Genomic DNA, 20,371 nt, shown 5'->3' on the forward strand with positions numbered 1-20,371 from the left:
CAAGTATATCATCCTGAAAACACCTCACATTGTCAAATTTGCTGAATAATCGATGCATTAACCTTTGAAAAATGGCAGCTGCAGACACTAATCCAAAGGGTAACCGTTTATACTGAAAACACCCTGAAGGGGTGATAAATGCAGTTAAGGGTTTACTCTCATCAGTGAGTGGGATCTGATGATAAGCGGCTGACAAGTCTATTGTAGAAAACCAACTAGCATCCTCCATTTCCGACATTTTGGGTAGTGGAAATTTGTCCACAACAATATTGTTATTCAGGTGCCTAAGGTCAATGCAAAGCCTCAACTTTCCATTACTGCGTCGAGCTACCACAATGGGAGAAATCCATTGTGATGACTCGATAGGTTCGATAATATCAGCTTGAACCAATTTCTCAAGCTCAGATTCAACTTCTTTTCTCAATACAATAGGGATGTTCCTTACTTTATGTACTTTTGGACAAGCATCAGGTTTAAGAACAATGTGATGTTTGAAATCATTTAACCTTCCAATCACTTTTTTAAATACATTAGGATTTTCATTCAAAATTTCCTTACAAAAATTTGTATTGTCATCTAATAACATTACTGGATCTTCACTGTTAGGGTTAAATATTATTCCAAGACTCCCTTGATCAATCCATCCCAAAACAGACGGACCTTTCTTTGAAACATACAATTTACCATATGCCTCTCTTCCTTTAAATCTGAATAAAAGAGGTCTAAACCCAACAATGTCAATTTTTTCATTAGAAAACCCCACTGGACGAATGTCGGGTGGTAACAGACCATTCCCAAGTTTTTTAACAAACATACTCTTCCATATAGCTTCATTGACTATTGTGTATGGGGAACCAGAGTCAGCATATATTTGAACCTCAACACCACCTAAAGATAATGAGCAAAGAGGTTTCTTTCTGTTATTCTTTTTGTCAATAATATTCAATAAAAATAGCTCTTTAGAACTATCATTAATCTTATTATCTAAAACAGTGTTGAATGAAATCTTTTTGATTGAATTATCATCATCACTGGAACTTGAAACATTTTCATCATCAACACATTTCACCTTAACAGACTTCTTCCTATAACAGACATTAGCAAAATGTCCTACAATACTGCAATTTGAACATTTGTGTTTTAAGGCAGGACAACTCTTGCTGTTAGCGATATGAGAACTACTTCCACAACGAAAGCATTTCAAATTTTCTTTGTCTTTGGAAGAATCACGCTTAGTATTTTTAAAATTAAACTTCTTATTCTTTTCATACGATTTGTCTTTAATTCTGCTAACAATATTTTCACTTTTGTCTTCTAACTTGTTTTCTTTCTTTAAAGCTTCAGCACTACGACTTGAGAGTTATGGTTTCCTCACTAGTGCTAAAATGTCTTTCAGATCAGAATCACTGTTAATCCACAAACGATCTTGAATAGAAGTATCACGTGCGTGCATGACAACCTGGTCTCTTATTAACTGATCCTCTAATTGTTCAAATTTACAATCTTCAGCAATTAGTCTTAAAGCTGAGACATATTCATCGATAGTTTCATTAGATTCTTGCTTTCTATGAAAAAAATTGTATTTAGTTATACCGATGCATACTTTGGGTGAGAAATGATTGTCAAAATCTTTTAGAATAATAACAAATTCATCCATATCACCACTTACAGCAGTCTTCTGCATTTTTTCATATGTTTTTAAAACAGCTGGACCAAGAGAATAAAGAAAAAGAGTCTTTTTCCTTTCTGCAGACATTTTTTTGTCAACATCAATTGCTTTAATGAAGTTCATAAAGTACGCTTTCCATTCCAACCATTTAATGGGGGGGTCACAACCAGATGACCAAAAAGGTAATGGATTCTGAATCGTAAAGTTTTGTTGAGAAGCCATTATAAAGTTAAGTTGCTTCCTTTGACAAACGAAAAATGCAAGAAATGTTTCAAAAGATAAATTAAATAAAGAATGTACCTCAGAGCTTCATAATGATGTACCACGAACTGAAGAAAGTGAAAGCGTTACTGATTTGTATTCCAATAATGTTGAACGGTAACTTTTAAAAGATTGCTCGTAGTTCCGACGCTAAATCCTGAAGGTGCATAAAATCCAAAATGGTGGCACATCGTTTAACCTCAACGTGACCTCGCACTACGTCAGTTACGTAGCACACGTCATCAAAAGCTTGAGCGCTTGAGACGTACCTTGGTCAGACGTTCCAAAGCTGAAAGGATTCCGTTGCACGAGCGTGTACTTTAAAAGATGCCGCTGGATATAAAGCAACCGGTGAGCAAATCTTTTTTTTAAAGGTAAAATTAAAGGAATACATTACCGAATCAGTAAGCCATACGAGTGTGAGTGCTCAGAAAGGATATTTTGTAAATTTCTTCGTTACGGATACGTAACAAAAAAAATAAAAATAAATCCTTGAAGGTAAATTAAATCTTCAAATGCGGGTTCTCTCCTTTGGCAGAATCGTCGCCAATTTGTTAAGTAAGAATCCAGAAGAATGATGGATTTGAATAATTTATTAAGGTATCAGGATACCAACGGAGCTTCCTTTCCTCAGTCCTTCCTCTTGAACAGCTGCTGCAGAAGCCGCAGTGTATTCAATGAGAACAACCGAAGAAAGGGAATACAGCATGAAATAATAACATTCTACAGAATGTGCATGCAAAGCTCGTGAATGAAGCTTGTGAATGAACACGAGAACAATCCTTAAAGATACACAACACAACACCCCCCCATTGCGCAATTTTTGCCGGGGTGTAATATAACCAATAGAGTGTTTTATAGTGTTGCGGTGGGAGAGCTGCAGAGCAAAGAATGTTCTGGCCCAACTCTAATGACATTTTACAACAATCCCTTTCTATCTCCAACTTGTTTGCCCAACTGCCCCCCATTTCTCCAAATCGTCCTGTTTCGTTTCTATTAATTCATAGTAAAACCTCTTAATAGTACAACTAACTCCTTCCTGTATCACCTCCATTATGGCATTTTTTTCAAACCCCGCAGGTCCCCCCATTTTATTTGCTAAGAAACTTGTCTTGTATTTAAACCATACTTTGCCTGAATCTCGGAAAACTGCAACAGACCCTGGGTCCCCATAAGGTCACCAATCTTCGTGATTCCCTTTCCTACCCATACATTAAAGACTGCATCCGAAAAAATATCTTGAGGGAAGGCTGAATTGTTCATCATTCTTGTATATCTATTATTTTTACCTAGTCCCTATCTCTTGCTGAAAGCCTTCCAGATCTTGTATGCTGCATAATTCTCTTAAAGTAACTTGAGTCAAAATGTCTGAGCAACACATTTTTTGCCTCTCCACCCAGCAGCAGACCATATATTGCTATGGTTCCTAATTCATCCTCCCCCTCTGCCTCCGCTCCACCCATCAAACCCACCATATATTGTAAAGCAGCGGCCCAGTAGTAAAGTTTCAAGTCTGATAATGCCCAACCACCTCGTTCTCTTGGGAGTGCCATACACCTTAATGCTCTCTGTTATGTTTGCTGTATCTTTAAGAGTCTCCTGGTTGATTACATCATTAATAGAATGATGACATTCCAATTGCTGAGAATTCAGTTGCTGTTACTATTGCTTGTTGATGGTTGTACATTAAAGCTACTCTACAACTTCTACAGATTTGAGTGCTTTTATCACTGGCGACGAGGTTCAAGGCCTGATTGGGGACAGGCACCTACAACCATCAATTCCCCTACACCTGGATTTCTCATTTGGACTTGTCTTTGGCGATTTTGGATTAATCTGGACAGTTTGGGTCTACTTATTCTGGATGTACCACTGTACTTGGACACTGTACAGTCTTCTTATTGGATTGGATTATTTTGATTATTGGATTTCTGTGTTTTTCTGAAGTCTGTACTCTCAACCTTTTAACTATTTTATTTCCTGAATTTTGCCCTGCCTTCTCCTCATCGTGTTTCCTCGTGGGAGATTTCTGTCATCTGACGATCTAAGAACACACTCTACATTTGTGTGTAAAACTTCGAGAAAATCGTACGTTTTAAACATTTTCTAATTTGGACTTGTGGGGCTGACACACCGTAGTGTGCAACGTTCACTTACTTTGTTTGCTTTTGAATCTTTCCTCCGTGAAGCATCGCGAGCAGTCTGGCAATCTTCACGCTCGGACTCTGTGTTAGGTGCTGGTGTCTCCATTCTTCTTTGCGAGGAACCTGACGTCCGCACGCAGCGTCATTGGATAGCCCAAACGCAACGTCTAGCGTCTTCACGCTAGTGTCATCACGCTGGCGGCCATTTTTCTGATTGCCATGACAACAGCTTCAACGCCGATGCGCACGGCTGTGCATCGGTAAATCTTCATTCTACTTCAGTTTCAGTTTCAGTACGATTTTCAGCGCCGATGCGCACAGCAGCGCATTGAGTATTTCAACATTTTACAAGTGGTACATTGGTTCATTACTTTCACGCTGATGTGCATGGTTGCACATCGCACATCGCTTATTCACATTTACGCTGATGCACACGGCTGTGCATCAATTATTTTTCTAATTTGATCACCATTTCCACGCTGATGTGCACAGCTGCACATCAACTTATTTTTAAGGTTTGGACCACTCATTCTATGCTTTTGTGCACAGTTACTTTGAAAATTGAGTATTTTATAGAGATTTACCACAGCTAAATACGTTTATTATCTGAGGTTATTGTATGTTCAAAGATATTCGTCATTTCAGTGTTTATTTTTTTTTCTTCTCTACTTCATTATGGCCACAACATTTAGCATGTCACAACCACCACCTTTTCTTTCAGAGGAAGGTGAACCCATTCTTCCTTGGAAGAGATGGAGGAACTTGTTTGACTCATATTTGGTTGCTATTGGTGGAGAGAAATTTTCGGCTGTTAGAAAACAAGCCATTTTGTTACACAATTTAAGAGTTGAAGGTAGACATACTTATGATAGTATGGACAGTATACCTGTTGGTGGAGCTGATGGTGAACCTGCGGATGTTTTTGAAATGTCTATGACTATGTTAGAACAATATTTTGGTCCAAGAATTAATGTTGTTTTAGAACGACATAGATTCTTTACTCGTGTCCAAGGCTCTGGTGAACGTGTTGGGACATATGTTGCTGCTTTGAAAACTCTTTCACGTACATGTGATTTTGGAGATTTATCTGAATCTCTTGTTAGAGATCAACTTGTTCGATGCACAAACAGTTCTAGGGTTCAAGAGAAGGTATTGTCTAAAAAACCCTCATTGAAAGAAGCTGTAGCTATTGTAGAGGGCATGGAGAACACCTCTACATGGGTCAAAGAAATAAGAAAAAATAAGGAAGATGAAAGTCATTCTGTTAGTGACAATAAAAAGAAAACTCCTGACTCTGTACATATGTTAGAAGAAGATGAATTCGGTGAGTGTCATGAAGAAGTTGCTAAAGTCAGTGTTGGTTCTAAAAGTAAACCTACTCAAAAGACTTCATTTTCTCGCTAGACTTTTCGAGATAGGCCTACGGGGGACGGTGTTCGACTGGTTTTCCTCCTTCCTAGCCGGCCGCCGGCAATCGATCTGGGCCCCGCCTGATTCCGCCGTGATGCCGCCTCTGGGAGTCGGGGTCCCTCAGGGCTCTATTTTGAGCCCGACCCTCTTTAACATCATTATGACCCCGTTGGCGGCGTTGGTGGAGTCGCATGGTGCCCAGATCGTATCCTACGCGGATGACACCCAGCTCCTCTTCTCTTGTAAGAGAGGAGGTGACTTTGATGGGGAGAGTATTCGGGATTGCCTTGGGGCTGTTTTTCATTGGTTCCATCTAAACAGCCTTAAGTGCAATTCCGACAAGTCTGAAGTACTTTTCTTTGGGTGTGACACAGAGCCAGATTGGCAGACTTGGTGGCCACTGGATATGTTCCCTCCGTCTTGCTCCTCTCAGGTTGCTAAGAATCTGGGGGTGAAGATGGATAACAGGCTTACCTTGAAATCCCAGATCCTGGGGGTGTCGGGCATCTGCTTTGGCATCCTTAGGATGCTGCGGAGGTTCCTTCCTCTGTTATCCGTGGAACATAGGACGCTGACAGTCCAGGCTCTGATTGGGTCCAGGTTGGATTATTCCAACGTTCTTTACCTGGGCCTTCCAGAGTACTTGCTGCAGCGGCTTCAAGTGGTGCAGAACGCCGCTGCCAGGGCAATCTTCGGCCTTAGTAGGCGCTCCAGTGCCTCGGGCCTGTTGGCAACTTTACATTGGCTTCCCATCCGCAAGAGGATCGCCTTTAAGGCGCTGACCTTGGCCTATAAAGCTCTTCACAAGGGGGGAGCTAAGTACCTCCAAAAGAGACTGGTCTTTTATCATCCGACCAGGTCTCTGAGGTCGGAATCCCTGCTCCTTGCTGTTGTCCCCCGGGTAAAGAAAGCGCGCCTCGGAGGCCGCTCTTTTGGATTGCTGGCATCTCAGCTGTGGAACTCTTTACCACTGGCCCTGCGGGGAGCCACTAGCCTGCTGGCTTTTAGGAAAGGCCTTAAAACTTGGCTGTTCACTCAGTAGCCGGTCTTTCGTGAATTTCTGGCTCACACTTTCTTTTAGTCTTTTATTTGGTGTTATGTTAGTATGTCGCAGCTTTTTCTCTTTCTCCAATAAAGCGCCGGGACACTCTTTTTGAGTAGCCGTGCGCTATAGAAATGAACAATTAACATAACATAACATAACATAACATTTTCCCATAAAAGCACTTTTGAAAATCGCGCTTCTTCCTCTAAGGAGTCTAATATCTTTAAAGAACATGATTCTCGTCAACAACGTCCCTTCAGCAACCAGAAAATGCGTTGTTTTAGGTGTGGGAGCTTCTCTCACACTTCTAATTTTCCTCATTGTTTTGCAAAAGACAGTATTTGTAATAACTGTGGTATCAAGGGGCACTATGCACGTGTGTGTAGGTCTGGTAAAAAGAGGGAAACCAATGAACCGGTTTCTGACATTATACGTACAGTTGTGGTTTCTAATGTTAAAGGTGGAATGGTTGACACAGAGCATATTTTCATGCCATTCTGTGATATAGGAATTGACAAATTTGTATTCAAGCTTATGGCAGACTCTGGGTCCCCTTTTACCTTAATTGGAAATAAAATTTGGGATGAAGTAGTGGGTTTAGAAAATGTTCAACTGTTACCTTCTGATATCTCTCCTCTGAGTTATACTAAGTCAAAAATAGAGATTTTGGGATGCACTGTAGCCAACATTTCTTTCAGAGGTAAGAGTATTTCTGGCAAGGTTTATGTTGCTGTCAGAGGTGACAATCTTCTTGGATGGCGACATCAGCATGATTTAGGGATTATTCTTAATCCGGGAGCTGAAGATCCAAAAAACCAAGTCATGCTGATGGAAGATTTTCTTTCTGGTTCTCTTCCTTCTCAAGTAGATTTTGTGTGTGGGTCTGACAAATATTTTGCTGATTATCCGAAAGCTTTTTCTGACACCTTGGGGTGTCTAAAAGGTTTTGAACACAAAATTATTCTTAAGAAATCTGCCAAACCATGTGTGCACAAAGTGAGAAAAGTACCTAACATGATGCTTGAGCCACTTAAGCATGAGATTGAAAGATTGTTGAATTTAGGTGTGATTGAAGAGATTGAATGGTCCGAATGGTTAAGTGCAGTGGTTCTAGCACCCAAGGATGGTAGGAAATCGATTAGGATGTGTGTGGATCTGCGCGGATTGAATGAGTGGATCTGGGTAGATCGACAGCCATTGCCCAACATAGCTGAGAGTATTAGTATTTTGAAAGGTGCAAAGATATTCAGTGTACTTGATCTCTCTTCAGCTTACCATCAAATTGTATTACATAAGGATTGCAGGCATTTAACATCTTTGGTACGCCTTTGGGTGCATATTAATTTCTAAGAATGCCATTTGGTCTAGCTTCGGCTGCTGCGTGTTTTCAAAGAGTGATGAAGATGGTTCTGGGCAGTCTTTCCAATGTGATGTTCTTTCAAGACGATATTTTAATACATGGTGTGGATGTGTGTGAACATGACAAAGTATTAAGATCTGTTTTGGACAAGTTAAATGAGAGTGGACTTACAGTGAATAAGGAAAAGTGTCGTATTGGTTTAGAGTCTGTCACATATTTGGGACATGTTATTTCTGGGAGTTGTATTCAGCCCAAATTGGAGCTAGCTGAGAGCATTGTAAAAGCACCGACTCCTGTGGATAAAGACCAAGTCAAGTCATTTTTAGGAATGACGGAATTTTATTCCAAGTTTGTCAGGGGTTTTGCCTCTCTTGTTGAGCCCATTAGGTCTCTTTCAAAGAAAGGTGTACATTTTTCTTGGTCTGTTGATTGTTAGAAAGCTTTTGAATTGGTTAAAAAGGAGATAGGTAAAATGCCAACTCTGGGTCATTTTGACTTCAAACTCAAAACCATCTTGACTACTGATGCCAGCCTTAAGGGTTTAGGTGCTGTGCTTTCCCAAGTTGTGAATGGCGAAGAAGTTGTTGTTGCTTTCGCTTCAAGAGCCTTAAAAGAAGCTGAGTTTAATTATTCTTGTATTGAGAGGGAAGCGTTGGCAGTATTTTGGTCGGTACTTCACTTTAAATTTTACTTGTGGGGGATTCCGTTTGTTGTCAAGTCTGATCATCGTCCCCTGGTTCAAATTGTTTCATGTCATCAAAGTGATCACATGACGCCTAGGTTACAAAGATGGAGTAAGGGTTTGCAAGAGTTCCATTTTATAGTGCAGTATATTCCTGGATTGAACAATAAACCTGCTGATTGCTTATCTCGTCTTCCTATTGAAAGAGATTGTGTCACAGATGGTGTCGCAACATGTATAAATTGGGGTTTGGAGTCTCGCATTCTTAAAGAGGAATGGTCACAGAGTGTTGAAGATGACGTCATTTTTCAATTGTTGAGGAATGTCATCAGGTATGGTTGGCCAAACTATGATGCTCTTGATGGTGTGTTGAAGCCTTTTTGGACAGTGAGGGATGATTTAACTTTCTTCCAAGACAATTTGATGAGAGGTGACAGAGTTGTGTCTCCAGGTGATTTAAGAGAGAGTGTTGTTAATCTCGCTCATGAAGGGCATTTGGGTAGAAATCTCACGAAGGCTCGCATTAGGGAGAGGTACTGGTGGCCCGGTATGGATCGCATGGTGGAAACCGTTGTCAAAGATTGTCATTTGTGTGCAGTCAATGACAAGTCACGTACTACTAGTCAATCTCCATTGTCACCTGTTGAGGTTCCTGTTGCTGTATGGACTAAGTTAGGCTTGGACATTGCAGGTCCGTTTGAGCTTATGCCCTCACATGAGAGATTTGTTGTGTTATTGGTGGATTACACTTCTAAATGGGTGGTTTCCAAATGCATGAGTGTTGTTAATTCTAGAACTGTGATTGGGTTCTTGAGGGATGTGTTTGTGTCGGAGGGAGTTCCAAAGTTTCTGCTCACTGAGAATGGGGTGCAATTCACCTCCAGTGAGATGGATGGTTTCTTGAAAAGCTTGGGTATTATTCATCAGAAAACAGCTCTTTACTCTCCACAAGCGAATGGTCTCACGGAGAGGATGAACAGAGTTGTGAAAAGTTGCGCACAGAGGGCTTTGGAATCCAAAGTTTCTTTTAGCAGTGTCTTGAGGGAGACGTGGAGGGCACACCGCACGACTCCCAATGCTATCATGCTGTGATCCCCTTTTGAGGCTTTGAGGGGTAGATTAGTTTGTTCTAAATTCATCCTACTTGGCTTCCGGAGAAGGGTTGTGGTGACAGTGTTGAAAGGGAAGTGAGAAGGAGGGAAGTGTTGACAAATTATCAGCAGAAATATAAACAACGTTATGATGCTAAGATGGTTGTCAAACTTAGGAAATGGAATGTGGGTGACAGTGTTCTGGTGAAAAAAACGAAGTTTGGTCATAAAGGTGTTTCGAACTTCACCGGTCCTTTCACCATTGTTTCCATTAGGAAAAATGTTGTCACTTTGGACAATGGTTGCACTTGGAATATGTCTAAATTAGCCAAGTGCGATGATGTCAGGAATCATTTCAATAGTGGTTCCAGACTCTCCAGTAATCCTAGTGTTGCTCCTTCTACTAGTTATCAAAGAGATACTCCTAGGAGGTCTTTACAGCTTCCTAGGAAGTTCAATGATTATGTAATGCGTTAATTTATTTTATTGCTTGTGTTCTTTTCATTGTAGATGTTCTACACTGTGTCTTCAAGCTTTACTTTTTATTTCTTTTACTGTGTATAGGGGATGTGTTATGTTTGCTGTATCTTTAAGAGTCTCCTGGTTGATTACATCATTAATAGAATGATGACATTCCAATTGCTGAAAATTCAGTTGCTGTTACTATTGCTTGTTGATGGTTGTACATTACAGCTACTCTACACCTTCTACAGATTTGAGTGCTTTTATCACTCTCCTAGTCTTTCCTTTGGACCAGATGAACCTGTTGATCATAGCTTCTAGCTTCTTAATCCAAGTGTTATCAAAAAACAACGGGATTGCTCTAAATATGTACAAAAATTTTGGTAAGACCAGCATTTTTATAATATTGGTTCGACCAAGTCTGGTGCCGACCATTCTGGTCTAAAGACAAAAAAGCGCTTGGCTGTGGCGTGCCACAAGGATCTGCCCTCAGTCCTCTTTGTTTTAATGTTTATCTCGCACCCCTGGCAAAGGTAATAGAGACATTCGGGGTCAGAGTGGTCTCTTACGCTGACGATACTCAGCTCATCTTCTCCTTCAGAGACCAATCGCCCCTCGCAGTAGAAAACTTTAAAACATGCCTATCTAACATCGTAGCCTGGATTACCTTGAACACGCTAAAACTCAACGCCGATAAAACGGAGGTGTTGTTCTTTAATCAAGCGACCCCCTTGCTGCCTGCTTCTTGGTGGCCCGTTGAATTGAACCCCCCGCCTTCCCCTGTCAAAGTAGCTTGTAATCTCGGTGTCCAAATTGACAACAAACTTTCCTACAAAACTCAGAATACGAAAGTCACCTCTGCATGCTTTGGCAAACTTCACATGATAAGAAAGATCTCCCCCTTTCTCTCCACTGAGTCACTAAAGACAGTGACACATGCCCTTGTGACCTCACACTTGGATTACGCGAACAGTCTGTATGCTGGTCTCCCGGCCTACCTCCTTCACAGACCGCAGATTGTGCAGAATGCTGCAGCCAGGCTGATCTGTACGGTCCCCTACCGGTATTCCATCTCTCCTTACTTAAAGAAGCTCCACTGGCTCCCCATCACGGCGCGCATTAAATTTAAGGCCCTTGTTCTTGCCTTCAGGGCTCTGAAAGGAAAAGGCCCCTGCTACCTGAGACAAAGGCTGAAGTTAGTCCAATCTTCTTGGGCTCTTAGATCTAACAACCTCCGTCTCCTGCTCCCCCCCAGATTCCGTTTTGCCCGTAAGGGTGGCAGAGCTTTCGCGGTGGTGGTATCTAAACTTGCGCTTTATTGACTCCAAGGAATTGGAGACACTTGGGAAGAAAATGATTTCTTCCACCAGTCTGGAATTGCAGTCGGTGAATACTGCATGCTTATTGGACCGTTTCTCCCACTCCCTTTGGGAGACGGTTGTGCAAGTGCTGCCACAGGTCCCGGAAGAGGCCCGGGCTGTAATCTCCCAGTCAGTAAAGGAAAAGAGGGATGCAGAATAATTCAACATCAGGGGCCAGATGTGCGGGCATGTTCTCTTGCTCGCTAGCAGATTTTAAGGAACAAAGACAAGAGAAGAGAAGCACAGCTCTGGATCGACATCTCAAGGCACAGAAAGAAGGGAACTGACATCAGCGTGCCAGGGTGGCACTTTTATGTGTCTCCGTTCATTACTTCCAGAGCAAAGCGATCTCAGCCCAGAGCTGCACAGCACTCCCACCAGCACTGCTTTTTGAGTCTTCAGATCCATCCTGGCACCTGGGGATATTCACAAGGAGATTAAGTGTAAGCTTTCTGCACCCGGCTATTAAAAGTCACAATGCGCAGTGACCGAGAAAGGGACAAAAAGCTGAGCGTACACAAAGGTGTCTTCACACTGAACAGTAACTGCAGACCCAGCTTTCACCCCTAAAATCTACCAACTAGCAGCAGTCAGGAAGACTAATCAGCAGCCCTTCTCAGCAAAAGGTACCAATCAGATTTTTAAAGGGAGGCCGGTCTCCTCTTTCCCACCTCCGGGCATTGGTCTCCTGCCTCCAGCTTCAGGAATATTAGCACAACACTTCCACTGCACAGGAAAGCAACCTCACCTCCATTGTGTGCACATAAACAGACCAGGGGCTTCCAAAATGGAACCACAGGTCTCTATTACTCTAGTTCACTCATACACACAAAACATGTACCACATAGGCCACACATATGCACACGCACACAATGCACACGGATGACAGCGCTAGGATCTGGGTTAGCTCACATAACTGGGACCAGTAGGCCTCCTTTTCAGGGACACATTAAAAGGTCTGGTCAGCACTACTGATTCACCAAAAACAGGGGCATATTTATAATGAAATTTCAGAGCACGGAGCTGCGCCAAATTTGGCAGCGTCGCGCTCCAAAGTTTCCAACAATACGATGCAGTGTTTTCCATAGCGCTGGCGCTAGAACTAGCTGTCTAGCGCCAACGCAGGCACTCTTGCATCATAGCGCAAGGGTCCCTGCGTTGCAGGGAATGATTGTTGATGCGCAGGAAGGGGCCCCTTTGAGTTATGCACTTACCATTCAAGTGCCCGTGGTGTCAGCTCCCTTAGTCCGATGCTTCACAATGATCGATATTGCAGCTGTACATTTTGAGTTAAGTGCTAAAAGTGCACATTCAGCAGTGACATTTGATCACTACATACCTCACCTATTCCAAAGATGGATGTTTCAGCAGATCCTTTTTCAAGTCCTACCTCACCTTGGTCTATTCCCTCAACATAGTGTTCACCTCTTAGCTTTTGGCACTGTTGACGGTCCACTTTCAAATAATCTGATCTGCCTCACAATTTCTAATTTTTTTCCACTTTGGCTTATCCAGTCGGATGCTCTACCTCCAGCCCTTCCATCATCCCTTTTTACTTTCTTTCATCAACGTTGGTTTCCCCTCCATTCATCCAATCTTAATTTGTCTACGTTCATTTCCTTGCCCTTCCACCCATCACTCAGTTCCATGGTAAATCTGATTGGTCTGCTTTCCAAATGACTCTGCCTAATTTGTTTTGTCATCACATGAAATCATAACTGCTCTAAGATGTGTATAACCGAATCCGTTTTTTGAAGTTGACTCTTTGCAACCCTCGCATTTGTATCATCGAACAATGACCCTCGATGTATCTGCGCCCAAGGTCTATCCTGCTCCAATTACTTTACCTTTCACACTCATCTTCAGTCTGTCATCATTCGGTCACAATCTCCCAAGCTCAATCATGTCTAGCGTGTGCTAACCTATGCCCTGATGTGGGTCATGGTGACATTCAACAAGACATTTTGGGCCACAGAAACCAGTCTCATGGGATGAGGGATAGCCATCGAGCATGATGCCATGGTGACGGACATGGCCATAGTCCCACTACCTGGTCATGTGCAGGACAAATGCTGAGCGTTCCAAATAACAATAGGTAGTCATGCAAGGCAACCCACTGGGAAGGACATCACACACTTAGCAAATAGCAACATTGGCTTTCATGGACAATTTGTCAACCCGCCACACTCAAGATATTGTGAGACCACAACCTCAACATACACCTCAAATGTAGTGCATCCATTTTACTTGGTTCAGGTGGTGGGCCACCCTCTAGAATCCTAACTGAGGATACAGAAGCAAAGGGGTCATCCTCATATACACCATGATTAGTGACAGATGCATCACATTATCTAATGTCAACTCCACACATGTTAACACGTCCGCAATGTGCCAGCTCAGTCATGCAAATACACCATTCAGTAATTATGATTGAGTATGAACAACATGGATGTTGTGAATGTCAAATAAAAGCACAAGGCTACACTTTGCTCTGCATTCAGGTTAGCTCAGCCCTCTACACAATCACTGATGTACAAAGGCACACCAAATATCATGATGAACCCTGTGCACATCCAGATATTGCCCCAGACATTTATGTAACCACAATTCATATTGAATGCCAGGTAGGTCGCTCCCCCACTGCTGCAGCTCCACCAGCGCTTGAGTGTCCTTGTGCCCATTTTGTTTTGTTCCTTGTTGCCCATTCCGCTCTCTGTTCCTGTGCGTCCTTACTGCTGTTTCCTCACCTTGCCCCTCCATGCCCATCGCTCGCTGTTCCCGCCGCTGCTGCCCCTGGGGCCCTGCCCCCGTGCCCATTCACTGACCCCTGGCTCCCGCCACCCAGCTGCTCCTCCCTGCCACCTCCCCTTAAAATGGCGGCCTCACCGAAGGCGCGCCTAAGGCAAGCCCTTCCTGGACCGCGCCCAGTGCCAGAACCCCTGGCCTCCGCACCAGCCATGAAGACCGCCTCCAATACGACGCAAGCATCCTCATCGCCCTCAACCCAGGACCAACCCCCGCCTGCTGCAGAGCCACCCTGAAGCGCACCCACGGCCCCTTCGCCTGCCAGAACTGATGCTTCTCCTGCATCGAAGACACAGAGACACCTGCCACGACAAAACACAACCAGCTCTGATGCATCCTGATCAACACCTGCTCCACACGCAAACATGACGTCGAGCTCTGGGACCTACTCGACACCGCATCTCCAGACGTCGCCTTCCTGGATGAACGAAGCCTCCTCCCCAGACATCGCCATAGCCATCCCCGACGGTTGTAAGATCACCCGCAGAGACTGCACCAACGGAGTCTGAGGAGGAATTGCCATCGTCCACAGGAAAACCATCAGGGTCTCAGCAAACACCGACGACACTCTCAGCACTGCTGAACACATGCAGTTCCAGATCCACACGGACCCCAAGACCACCCTAAGAGGCACCCTCGTCTGCAGACCACCCGGACCCCGACTGCAATTCTGCGACGCCATCGCTGACTTCATCAGCATGCACGCACTGACCTCCACCTACTACTTCCTCCTCGGAGACCTGAACTTCCACCTGTAGAACAACAATGACAGCAACTCCGCCACCCTGATAAACAACCTTGCCAACCGTGGAGTGGAACAGCTCGTCACATCGCCAACCCACATCGGCGGACACACGCTCGACTCCATCTTCTCTAGCCCACACGTCTCCTTCAGCCACATCTCCGAACCCACCTGGACCGACCACCACTGCATCCACTTCACCTTCCGGAAACCCGTCGTACATCGCCTCAGCCTACAGATCCCCCTTCGCTGCTGGGGCAAAATCACCGAAGTACAACTACAGACAAACCTCGCACTCAACCCACCGACCAACCCCTCCAACCCCGACGAGGGTGCGCGCACCTTTAGACGATGGATGGACGACTGCGCCAATACCTTAGCTTTGTGGAAAAAACCAACCCTCAAAGACACAAGCAAGAGAGCCAACTGGTTCACCCCAGAACTCCTAGCGTCAAAGCACACCTGTCGGAAGTTGGAGAACATATGGCTCAGTGAGAAATCGCCGGACAGCCGCGCAGCCCACTAAGACGCCATCCACAACCACCACCACCTCATCAGGACCGCCAAGAGGATCTCCTTCAAAGACCACCTCGACAACAACGCACACAACCGTAAGGAGCTCTTCAACGTCGTGAAGGAACTCTCCAACGCCAACGATATCCCACCGTCGCAAGCCCTGTGCGACTCCCTCACCTCCTTCTTCCACCGCAAGATCGCCAACATCCACAATAGCTTCAAGACCCGGATGTCCCTAACAGGCCCCAACACGCTGGAAACACCTCACCCCTCCGACCACGACCCCCTGACAACCTGGGCCAACGTGCGCATCGAAGACACAATCAAGACCATATGCACAATCCACTCTGGCTCGCCGTCTGACCCTTTCCCGCACCACATCTTCAACAAAGCTGGCAGCTCCATCGCACCCCACCTACGGAACATCATCAACCTCTCCTTCGAGACCACGACCTTCCCAGTAAGCTGGAAGCACGCCGAGATCAACGCCCTACTGAAGAAACCCAAGGCGGACCCAAGCGAACTGAAAAACTTCCTCCCTGCTTCCGTTCCCAGATAAGGTCATCAAGAAGTTAGTCAACATCCAACTCACTCGCTACCTCGAAGACAACAGCATCCTGGACCCCTCCCAGTCAGGTTTCCGCAGCAACCACAGCACCAAGACCGCCCTCATCGCCGTCACAGACAACGGCGAAATGGCGGCTTCATCTTCCTGAACATCTCCGCCGCCTTCGACACCGTCTGCCACCGCACCCTACGCACATGACTCCACAAGGCAGGGATCCGAGACAAGGCCCTGGACTAGACCTCCTCCTTCCTCTCCGGCAGAACCCAGAGAGTCCGCCTCCCCCGTTCCTTTCCGAAGCCTCCAAGATCATCTGCGGCTTCCCACAGGGATCCTCCCTCAGCCCGATGCTGTTCAACATCTACATGGCGCCTCTCGCACGCATTGCCCGACATCATGACCTCAACATGATATCCTACGACGACGACACGCAACTGATCCTCTCCCTCACCAAGGACCCCCTCACTGCCTAATCTAACCTCCACCAGGGATTGAAGGCCGTCACCGACTGGATGGAGGATAGCCGCCTTAAACTGAACAGAGACAAGATGGAGATCCTCATCCACGGGCCCAATCCCTCAGCTTGGGATGATACCTGGTGGCCCTTATCACTGGGGACACCCCCCGCACCTACCAACCACGTACGCAACCTGGGAGTCATCCTTGACTCGAAACTCACCATGACCAAACAAGTCAACGCTGTCTCCTCCTCCTGCTTCAACACCCTCCGTATGCTACGCAAAATCTACAGATGGATCCCGACAGACGCAAGGAAAACAGTCACCCAGGCCCTAGTCAGCAGCAGGCTCGACTACGAAAACACCCTCTACGCCGGAGCCTGACCAAGCTCATCAAAAGACTGCACAGAATCCAGAATCCTGATCCTCGACGTCCCATGCTGCAACCACATCACCCCCCACCTGAGGAACCTGCACTGGCTCCCTGTCGACAAAAGAATCTCCTTCAAGCTCCTGATCCACGCACACAAGGCACTCCACAAGACCGGCCCAGCCTATCTCAACAGTCGACTCTCCTACGTACCCAACAGGAAACTCTGCTCCGCAGACCTCTCCCTGGCTACCGTCCCACGCATCGGTAGAACCAAAGCCAGAGGCAAATCCTTCTCCCACCGCACCACCAAGGACTAGAACACCCTTCCCCTCATCCTACGACAAACGGAAGACCTTCTAACCTTCAGGAGACAACTCAAGACCTGGCTGTTCGACCAGTAGCAACAGCACCCTCTTCCTCCCCACCCCTCAGTGCCTTAAAACCCTTGCGGGTACGTAGTGCGCTTTACAAATTATATGATTGATTGATTGATTGAACAGCTACAACTAGGCAATGAAAAAGCAATAGATCCCTGTTGTGAACTCAGTGGCCCAGAAGGTGTCCCCATTGCCAAGAGGAGAGTTGACATCACATTGCAAACACACAACGCATCTCATCTAATCACAACTAAGAACAATGTCTACAAGGGCATTTTGTGTGTGTCACAGTGGTAAACAGATATGTTATACACTTGCGCCAAGGTGTCTTGACTTGCAGTGTGTGCAGTATTTCTGATGGATACATCTGCCTGTGGATTCCACGCCTTTTGAATTACTCATTGAGCAGGATTCCACAGAAACTTTTTTCATAGCACTCCCACGCCAACGAGGATGTCACAATAGCAGGGTTCCGATAGCGACTACGCATGACGTCATCGGAGCCATAAAAAGACCTTATCAGCGTGCTGACGTCAGTTCCTTTTTTCCACACCGTCAACGTGGAATGGCTTTTCTAGGACTCTCCATTTCTTAGTAATTTAACATTGTTACAGTCCTCTTTAATTGTAGCAGTGTGTTGGCTTCTCAGAAATAGCTTGGGTTTAAACCTTGTAGGGAATGCAGGGGTCATATGTCCATCACGGACATCCAAGATGATTGTCTTTGGTCCTTGTCGTCGGACAACGACGTAAAGGGATGTTCTTCGTGTTTGCATATGCATCTGAAGGCCCTCAAGGAGAGGGAAGCTAAACCCTTCATGTCCAGGGCTAAGAAGCAAAAGAGAGGCTAGAGAAGGGGAAGATCGAAGCCCAAGTCACCAACAAAGCACACCTCGAAGTTGTTTAAGAAGCACAAGAAGAAGCGGTGTCATGGCTCCAAGCGTTGCTCTTCTAAGGACAACTCACTGTAGGCGTGGTCCCCAGCTTTACAGTGTCACAGGAAGGATGAATTCTCACCTTCCCCTTCACCTCAGGTGACTCTGGCGCATTCTCCGACTGCGAGGGGCTCTCCGATGCAGAGGAAAGCGACGCCTTTGCCTTCAAACATTCCCTTCGGCTCTGGTGTCTCTGCTGCCTCAGCCAGATTCAGCCTTACAACCTTGGCTGCTCCTGAGCAGGCGGTACCGGATCTGTACCCAGCTTTTTCGGCTCCAAGTACGGATCTTTAGCATTTCTTAAATGTGATGTATTGCATGTTTGCCAGGGCGGCTAATCCTTCTGTGTGCCTGTTGGCCCCATGGGACAGTTGTTTTTTAACATGGGCTTACCACCTCATTATGCCTAGTTACCTTTTATGCCGTTTTTGCAGATGACCCCGAATTGGCTTCTCCCAACACCGAGGTTCTCGACACTGATACCATCCCAGGAGGGAAGGATGGATGATTCTCCGGCGCTGTCGAGCTCCGGTCCAGCGCCTTCTCGACTTTGTGCAGCACTTCTGACCATCCCTGAAGAGCCTCTATTAAGACCGGCTCCAAAGTCACCGGCACCTTGTCTGGAACCAGTGATGCTGATACCCAAGATAAGGTCAAGAAGGGAGGCACAGAGGCTTCTGGAGGAGGAAGAATTCCAGGAGCAACAGGAAGAGGCTGAGGAAGGTGAAATAGTGTATCCCATGCATGAGTTTGAAGGGCTTCAGGAAGCTAGTGGGCTAGATACGTCACCAGAGTGTGAACTCTCTTCTCCTAAGACTCTTCCTTCACTTGGAGGTCTTTTCCTACCACTCAATCATCAGGAAGGCGGCTGATCTTCTGGACTTGCAGGTGCCCACTTTAGAGATTAAATCAAACATCCTTACAGAGTTTCTTCACTCTTCTTCATCGATGACAAAGCCTCTGCTCCCATTTAATGAGGCGTTGACGGAGCCCATACTAGAAGTTTGGCAAAAGAATGCCTGCCCGAGCTGTGTCCAGATCGGTGGCAGGGCGCTACAAAGTTGAGCCTGGGAATCCAGTTTTTTTATCTACGCACCCTTCTCCTGAGAGCTTGGTGGTTCAGGCGTCATACTCTTCGAAACAATCTTCTGGCTGTTTTCCATCCTGACCTGGAGAGAGGGATTCAACAAAGATGGACCAATCGGCTAAAAAGGTATTTTCAGCAGCCAGTATGGTTTTAAAGTCAACTAATGAAACTTGCCTTATGAGCCGCTTCATCTATGCGTTTATGGATTCGGCTACAGAGGTGATCCCTAAACTCCCAGAGGATGTCAAAGGCCACTATGTGGAGGTGCTGTCGGACACTCAAGCTGCGGCCTGACAGGTTATTCAATCTAGGCTTGGCACAGCTGACTCTGTGCCTAGAGTGATTGGTTCCTCATTGGCAACTAGGAGACATGCCTGGCTGAGAGGATCTGGTTTCTCTCTGGATGTTCATGCCGCAGGAAAGCAGCTCTAGATCCCCCATCTTAGAGCATGTCAGAACTATGGGAGGTCGGGTGTCCCATTGTCTATGAAATTGAAAATCTGTTACATCGGATCTCTGCATCAGGAGTTTCTGGCGCTGCAGCAGGAAGACTAGATGATGTTGATCAATTTACAGGATTCATATTTTCCCATTCCCTTCCTGAAGTTGCATCAGAAGTATCTCTGTTTTACGGTGGGATCTCAACACTACCAGTCTGCGGTCCTTACGTTCAGTCTTACATCCGCTACACGGGTTTTCAAGAAGGTGATGGCGGTGGTAGCGGTACATCTCAGAAGATCAGGGATTGCTGTTTTCCCTTATCTGGATGACAGGCTGCTCAAGGCAAAGTCCCCAGAGATGTTGCTGCGTCATCTGCAAGTAACATCACGGCTGTTGTTCGACTTGGGTTTTTTGATAAATGTACCCAAATCTCACCTGGTGCCCTCTCAGTGTAACCTGTTCATAGGGGCAGTAATGGACACTATGGTGAGTCGTGTTTTCCCGCCTCCTAAGAAGATTCTAGACATCCATGCTTTGTTTCCAATGTTTAAAGATGTAGAAGCTGTTCCAGTCCTGAAGGTTCTGCAC

Source organism: Lissotriton vulgaris, chromosome 5, assembly GCF_964263255.1.
Source record: "Lissotriton vulgaris chromosome 5, aLisVul1.2, whole genome shotgun sequence".
Lineage (NCBI taxonomy): Eukaryota > Metazoa > Chordata > Amphibia > Caudata > Salamandridae > Lissotriton > Lissotriton vulgaris.